Source organism: Peromyscus californicus, unplaced genomic scaffold (genome assembly GCF_007827085.1).
Source record: "Peromyscus californicus insignis strain IS unplaced genomic scaffold, ASM782708v3 Scaffold_14__1_contigs__length_90479793_seg_2, whole genome shotgun sequence".
In the NCBI taxonomy this organism is placed as follows: domain Eukaryota; kingdom Metazoa; phylum Chordata; class Mammalia; order Rodentia; family Cricetidae; genus Peromyscus; species Peromyscus californicus.
In genome coordinates, this window is record NW_026294436.1 from 67,637,990 (window position 1) to 67,645,036 (window position 7,047).

Below are 7,047 nucleotides of genomic sequence, written 5' to 3' on the forward strand. Positions count from 1 at the left end.
GCCCTGTGTTAAAGGCGGGCTCCCCAGGTTGGCACTGTTGGGAAGCAGTGTAGGGCTTCGTGGGAGGCCTTTGAAGTCATGTCTTTGAATAGGTATTGCCGCCCTAGACCCCATTCTCTTCCATTTCCCAACCATGAGATAAGTGGCCATGTATCCCCACCATCATGTCACTATGCTGCCACAGATCCCAAGTCAGTGGAGCAAACTGAGCAAGGGCTGAAATCTCTGAGACTGTGAGCCCAGTTAAGGCTTTCACAAGACAACCATGTCAGGCATTTAGTACGGTGACGGAAGCCACCTAACGTGTCTAGCCTTCAAACTCATCCAAAGAAAAAGGCTGAATTCAGTTTGATTCAGATTGATAGAGATGTCCTGGGACCAGGACACCTCTTCTCTGTGTGGTTGCTGCAGCCACTGGATGAGAGTAACTTCTTTATTCTATCAGCTAATTCACACGATATCATTTGTTAAAGTCAGTTGTGACCTCTCAGCTAAATTCACCCAGGCTAAAAGTCTTTACTTCATCCTATTATACATAGGATGTATGTATATGTATGTATGCTATGTATATACATATATACATAGCAAAGCCACTGTGGGATCTGAAAGAGAAGTGTATGTGTGGGTATGAGTGATATAGTACATGTATATGGTCAGGACGCTTTTGAACCAAATATGCTCAGAATACACAGATCTATATAGACTTGTTCCAGTCAGAGACAGTGTATGCATGCCCTTGAGAGACACTGCATATGTGCCTCTCAGTGTCTCGTGATCATTTTTATATTGCCGACCAGATTACAAAGTCCTTTGAAGACAGGAATAATGTCTCAGAGTTCAGCCTTCCCTGGAAGCTGGTTCAGTGTTGTGCCTCAGTAGTGCTACTTAAGACTTGAAAGGGCTGGCTTGGCATTTATTTCTTCAGGGAAGTTCCTGTGGCTGGGGACACTACTGTAGAGTGGAAAAGCCAGAGGCAGGAGGATGAGGACCCAGAAATATAACACCCGGAAGAGGTAAGGACTCCAAAGGAAGCTAGAATGGAAAAAACAGACATCAATAAAGCTAGTAAAGAAACAAGTCCCCCGACTCCACATGCCAGCACATCCTCCCTCCCTCCCTCCGTCTCCCTCTGTGTGTGTGTGTATGTATGTGTGCACACACGTATGTGTAGTTGCATGTGCATGTGTGTGCAAATGTTTATGGAGGTCAGCCTCAAGTGTGGTTCTTCAGGAGCTGTCTCTACACCTTGGTTTTTGAGACAGGGTCTCTCTCTCTGGAACCTGGGACTCCAGGATCAGGCTAGATGCCTAGTGAGCACCTCTGCCTCTTCAGCACCAGGATGGTTTTTATGTGGATGCTAGGGATTGAGTTCAGGTCCTCATTCCTGTGCAGCAAGCCAGAGCCATCTCCCCAGACACCCTTGACCAACTAGAAAGGAGGGTTACTCACCCATTAAACAAACCTCCCTACCCTAGACAATACCAGGAAGCATTTGTCCACTCAGGGGCACAATTTTGGGTGAGTGTATTTGCTTGTCTGGACTTCCCGAGGCAGTTCTGTGAGAAGCTCCCGGACTTTCTGGAGAGAGTGTTGCTCTTCCAGGTCTGGTGCAGCCACTGCTCCATTTCCTCCAGTCACTCTTCCAGAATGGACAAGGGGACATGAAGTTGAGGACCCTTTTCCTACAAAACAGCTTTGGAATAATGTTTGGAAATGAAAGGAGAGCTGGATTGGCAGGGACAGTGTGGGGCTGTACAAACCTTTACACACACACACACACACACACACACACACACACACACACACACACACGGAGGGGGATCCAGTTTGATTGGGCTGGTTAGGACAACAGAGGAAGGGTGAGATACAGAGGGCATTCCTGGGTCTCTGCCTCTACTCCCCTCCCCTACCCCTGGGCTCTGGACTCCTCCTAGGGGTGTCTGTTTACCTGGTTGTCATAAACCTGAGCCTCCGGCTCATCGCCTGCATGGCCTGCCTCTCCTGACACTTCAGTTTCTCTGGGGTGATGCCTGCACTTCATTTAATTTTGCAGCTAGTCACGGTTCTGTGATTCTAAGGCAGAGGGAGGAGCGGGTTATTTATAAAGCCCTGGCTGCCGCTCCAGCTACCTACCCTCTGCTCCAGTCTCCTCCCTGGCTCCCAGCTCCCAGCCACCCCACCATTCACTCAGAGTCAGGGTAGATGGGGATTCTTTCCTGGTCCATTGAGCTGTCAGAGCCCCAAGGCTGGCTGCGTGACTGTATACTCTCCTCTCTAGATTAAAAACAGTCTTTATAAAAAATGCATCTGTCCAGGGTGAGAACTCATGGCAAAAATCAGCTTCTTGGGACTTTGCTGGCATCTGGGGAATTGCTCATTATTGGGGGAGTCAAGGAAGGCACTTTCCTACCTTCCTGTACACAGTCCCTCTCATTTTGCTCATGGCCATTTTGTAACACGATGAAATCGTTCCTTGGGGAAGCGGGGTCTTGACTGTGCTGTGCACATTGGCTTGGCTGGCATTCTATTTTGCTTCTCTTTGCTTCTCTTCTATTCTTGGTCTTCCTTGAGAATATTCAGCAATGTCCAAAGCTTGAGCATCTGTTTTCTCCTCTACTTCCCTATTCTTGGTCCCCAAATCCCCCAAGCACTATGGCTAACAGTGTTAGAAGCTCTCAGGTCAGATTCCAGCCTTGCCATCTGTTGTGTGTGTGGCCTTGGACAATTACCTCATCTTTCCCTCTTCATTTGTAGTGCAGGCATGAGTCAGGGGTTGAGGTAATGCACACATGAAGTCTTGCTTGTCCCTCTGTCTGCTCCCTAAGCCTGCAGCCATCATTCTAACTTTGGAAAGCAAGCTTCCAATGACAAAGGAAGACCCACACATGTATGAAAGATCTCTGGAATTTTGCACGACCCCAGAAGATTCAGGATGTGTACCACAAGGGACATATGCGATAAATGCTGACCCAGGAAGGCTTTATCTCTGGCCTTTGGAAACTAAGTGCAGCACAGGATGGAGACAGAGAAAGACAAGAGAACAAGACAAGGGAGCGGACTGACTAAAATGAAGATTTTCTCCATTCATGGGACCATATTCCTCCCCTTCTCCCAAGCCTCTTTCTCTACCCATAGATTAAGGTAATTTCCAGCGAGTTATATTTTGGTGCGCTGCCTGACCTAGAAGAGGTGCTCAGAGATCTGAGCTGTCTCTGCCATGGGACCCAGGCACTCATGGTGTGATGAGCACTGCTTTCGGCAGGAGCCAAATTTCTGTGTGCAGAAGGCAAAAGCAGGAGACGTCTCCTGTCCTTAAGAAACACACAGAGATTCCCAAGGTACTCCCACACGAATGATCTTACCTAAGGACAGTGGTTCTCAACCCTTGGGGTTGAACAACCCTTTCACAGGGGTGACACAAAACCATCCTGCATATCAGATATTTGTATTATGATTCATAACAGTAGCAAAATTACAGTTATGGAGTAGCCATGAAAATAGTTCTGTGGTTGGGGGTCACCGTATTAGGAAGGTTGAGAGTCACTGCCTCAGAAGATGCCAGCCACAGCCTTGAGCGAACACAGCAGTGTTGGCTCCTTTTGAGGGATAGGAATGTTTTCTTAGTCCAGTCCGGCTACTGTAGCAAAGTATCACCACCAAGGGCTTCAATCTTCTGTCATCTACTCCTCACTGTTCCAAAGGCTGCAGGTTCAGGGTCAAGGCACCAGCAGATCCAGGTTCTAGTGACGGCCCACTGCCTCCCAGCCATCATCTTCACACTCTGACTGTGCACAGTGGACGGGACAAGGGCGCTCTCCGGTTCTCTTTCATAAGGGCAATGATCTCATTCGAAACCATTTTGCCTTGTAATCTAATCAGCTTCCCAGTGCCCCACTTCCTGAAACCATGACCAAGGAGATCAACTTATCTAATCTATAGCAGCGAAGCTCAAGACCACATACCTTGAGAGGTACAGGCAGTTCCTGCACCTGCTGTCCTATCCCACGCACAGTCTGTGGGTCACACCCACAGCTACGGCCCCTCATGTAGCTCTGTGGAAATGGCCGTGCCCTCAGAAGAGTGCCTGCATCACAGGAGGTGGAAGAATCAGGTTATTCCAGGAAAGAAATCCAGTGGTTGTGACCAGTGCTGTTGTTTTTTAATAATTTACTTAACTGTGTTTTCTGTGCATTGGTGTGAGTTTCAGATGCCCTGGAACTGGAGCTACAGACAGTTGTGAGCTGCCATGTGGGTGCTGGGAGTTGAACCTGGGTCCTTCGGAAGAGCAGCCAGTGCTCTTAACCACTGAGCCATCTCTCCAGCCCCCAGTGTTGTTTTTAAAACAAATGCAGAATAATGGGAGTGGGATGAAATGGAACGAAGCAGAACAAAATAGAACTACTTCTGAGTTTAGTGCACCTAATGAAGAAATACTATTGTCCTCGTTAGGGTTTCTATTGCTGTGATGAAACACCAGGACCAGAAGCAAGTTGAGGAGGAAAGAGTTTACTTATATTCCACATCATAGTCCATCAGTGAAGGAAGTCAGAGCAGGAACCTGGAGGCAGGAGCTGATGCAGAGGCCATTGAGGGGTGCTGCTTACTGACTGGTTTGTTCCTCATGGTTTGCTCAGCCAGCTTTCTTATAGAACCCAGGATCTCCAGCCCAGGGATGGTACCACCCATAATTGTCTGGACCCACCCCCATCAACCACTAATTAAGAAAATGTTCTACAGGCTTGCCTACAGCCTGATCTTATGGGGATATTTTCTCAGTTGCGGTTCCCTTCTCTCAGATGACTCTCTAGCTTGCATCAAGTTGACATAAAACAAGCCAGCACAATTATTTTATAGAGGTTTTGTTTCATTGGAGTATGTGTTTGGGCGTATGAACTTGATATAAAAAAACTATCTTTGGATAGAGTCATTATCAACAAACTTAATACCTTATTAGATACTGAAATTTCTACTGATTGCTGACTGCCATATTCAAGACAAACTACCTTCCCCCAAACCATTCTTGTTCTTCATTAGTTTTTGCCTCCTATTTCTTTAGTCCATTGCAGTGACATTCATTAACACCTGTCCTTATCACATAGGACACATCTTCCAGCTCCTTAAACTTCAGAATCTTCACGTAACTTATGGGATGAAATCAGGTTCCTGCTGGCTCCCAGTGGCCAGCCAGGTTTCTGGCTATGTCTTCCCCAGCCCCTTGGTGCTAGAGGTCCTGTCCTGTCTGTCTTTCCAGGGTACCTTGTGTCTGAGAACATCTTCTCTCCTTCCCATACCTTCACCCTCTGGGCTCTGACTTCTAATTCTCTCTGATGTTCTCCTCATACACAGGCCGTGGAAATTCCCCATAATAAGTCCACAGGTACTGAGCCCTGTGTTGCTGAATCAGTGCCTTAAAAACCACTGTATGACACCTTGACATGTTTTACCAATAAGCTTACATTGTATGAGGTGCAGTGGGGCTTTTAAATACCTGAATCCCGTGTGTAAGGGTTTGATGGGACAGCCAGCAGAGCTGTTGCCTCAGATACAGGACTTCTTTGTTTTAGAAGCACAACACAAAAAACACACACCACTTCTCAACAAATTTCTCTGTGCTGTTTTTTTATGGTGTGTGTGTGTGTGTGTGTGTGTGTGTGAGAGAGAGAGAGAGAGAGAGAGAGAGAGAGAGAGAGAGAGAGAGAGAGAGAGAGAAAGAAAGAGAGATCTAAGATTGATCTTGGCTATGCTCCTCAATGACTTTCTGCTCTCTCACTGAACCGGGAGTGAATCAGTTCAGGTAGACGGCTAAGCCATCTCCCCTTGATCCATCTTTGGCAGCGGCTGTACTGATGGAAAATGGGGCCACACAAACAGAAAGGCATGTGCTGCTGTGCACAGTGGTACATGAAGGAGCTCTGTGATGGCAGCAAATTGAGCATGAAGTTGAGGATAGAGTCGGTGTTTTGCATCTTTTCCTTCCACTGTGATGTATCTGTGGTCTCCCAGGCAGATCGATCTGTGGCTCACCAAGATGCTGGGACAAGAAAGCCTCTGAATTTACCACCACAAAGAGAAATCACAGAGTTGCAACCAATTTCAGGGTTCTATTTCCCTCTTCCTTCAGGCGACAATTTGCAGTGTTGTCTATATAGCAATCAGTGGAATAATGAGTGAATTTTAAGTTCCTTCTGGAGTCTCACATTGATGAAAAAGGATTGTTTTAACCAGACTACAGGGTGAGGTGAACCAGGGATCCCATCCACTGTCAGAAACATGGAGCTACTTCTCCCTGGGACTCAAGGGTGGACAGGGCTGCTGTCTGCTAGAGCATGAGACTACCAAGTTATTGCACATGCACCAACTTCATGAGAACTCAGCCCGGTTTCTCATAAATACCTAATGACCCGTTATGCCCATCTTCCCTGGCTTTGGCCTTTCTTTCTTTCTAACACGTCCCACCTCCCAACCTTCTTGTGTGGACAGTTGCTGAAGCAGAGTGGAAAGAGCTCTCTGTCTGAAGCTGCTCTTGCTTGGCACTTCCCCCTTTCAGCCCTGGCGTCCCCACCCCTTCCTCTTGTCTCCAGGAAGCACTTTGTCAATAAATCACTCACACCTAAGTTCTCATTTCACCATCTGCTGTACTGAATCTGCCATAGGTGCTGGTTTTGTAATGTTAACTAGAATAAGTGCTTAAAGAACATTCCACATCCTCCAACACCTAGTACAGCTGCCCACTGCCGACTTCAGAGAGGGTGCTCGCTCACACAGTCTTCAGACTGTGGCTACCAGGTCAACTTGCCATGAATCCCAAAGTCCCCTAAATATACCTCTGAGCTAAACGTACCTTTTGTGAGAAGTGCTACTGTTTGCGAGCTGGGAAAACAATTCCATAGGTAAGAGCACTTGCTTCACAAGCATGAGGATCTGGGTTTGAATCCCTGGCATCCATGTTAACATTGGTCATGGCTGTACATGCCTGTAACCCCATCCCTGGGGGAAAAGGGGCAGGCAGATCCAGGGAGCTCACTGACAGGTCAGCATAGCCAAACT

General features: G+C 47.3%; 1 long non-coding RNA gene across 1 annotated transcript; it reads right to left on the minus strand.

Moving 5' to 3' along the window:
* Window positions 1-727: 727 nt before the first annotated feature.
* LOC128110097 (uncharacterized) lies at window positions 728-5,625 on the minus strand. Its single transcript, XR_008218038.1, has 2 exons — window positions 1,949-5,625; window positions 728-1,682 (listed from the first exon to the last, which is right to left on the minus strand). It is a non-coding gene; the product is annotated as an uncharacterized LOC128110097 (long non-coding RNA).
* Between the last annotated feature and the right edge of the window lie 1,422 nt (window positions 5,626-7,047).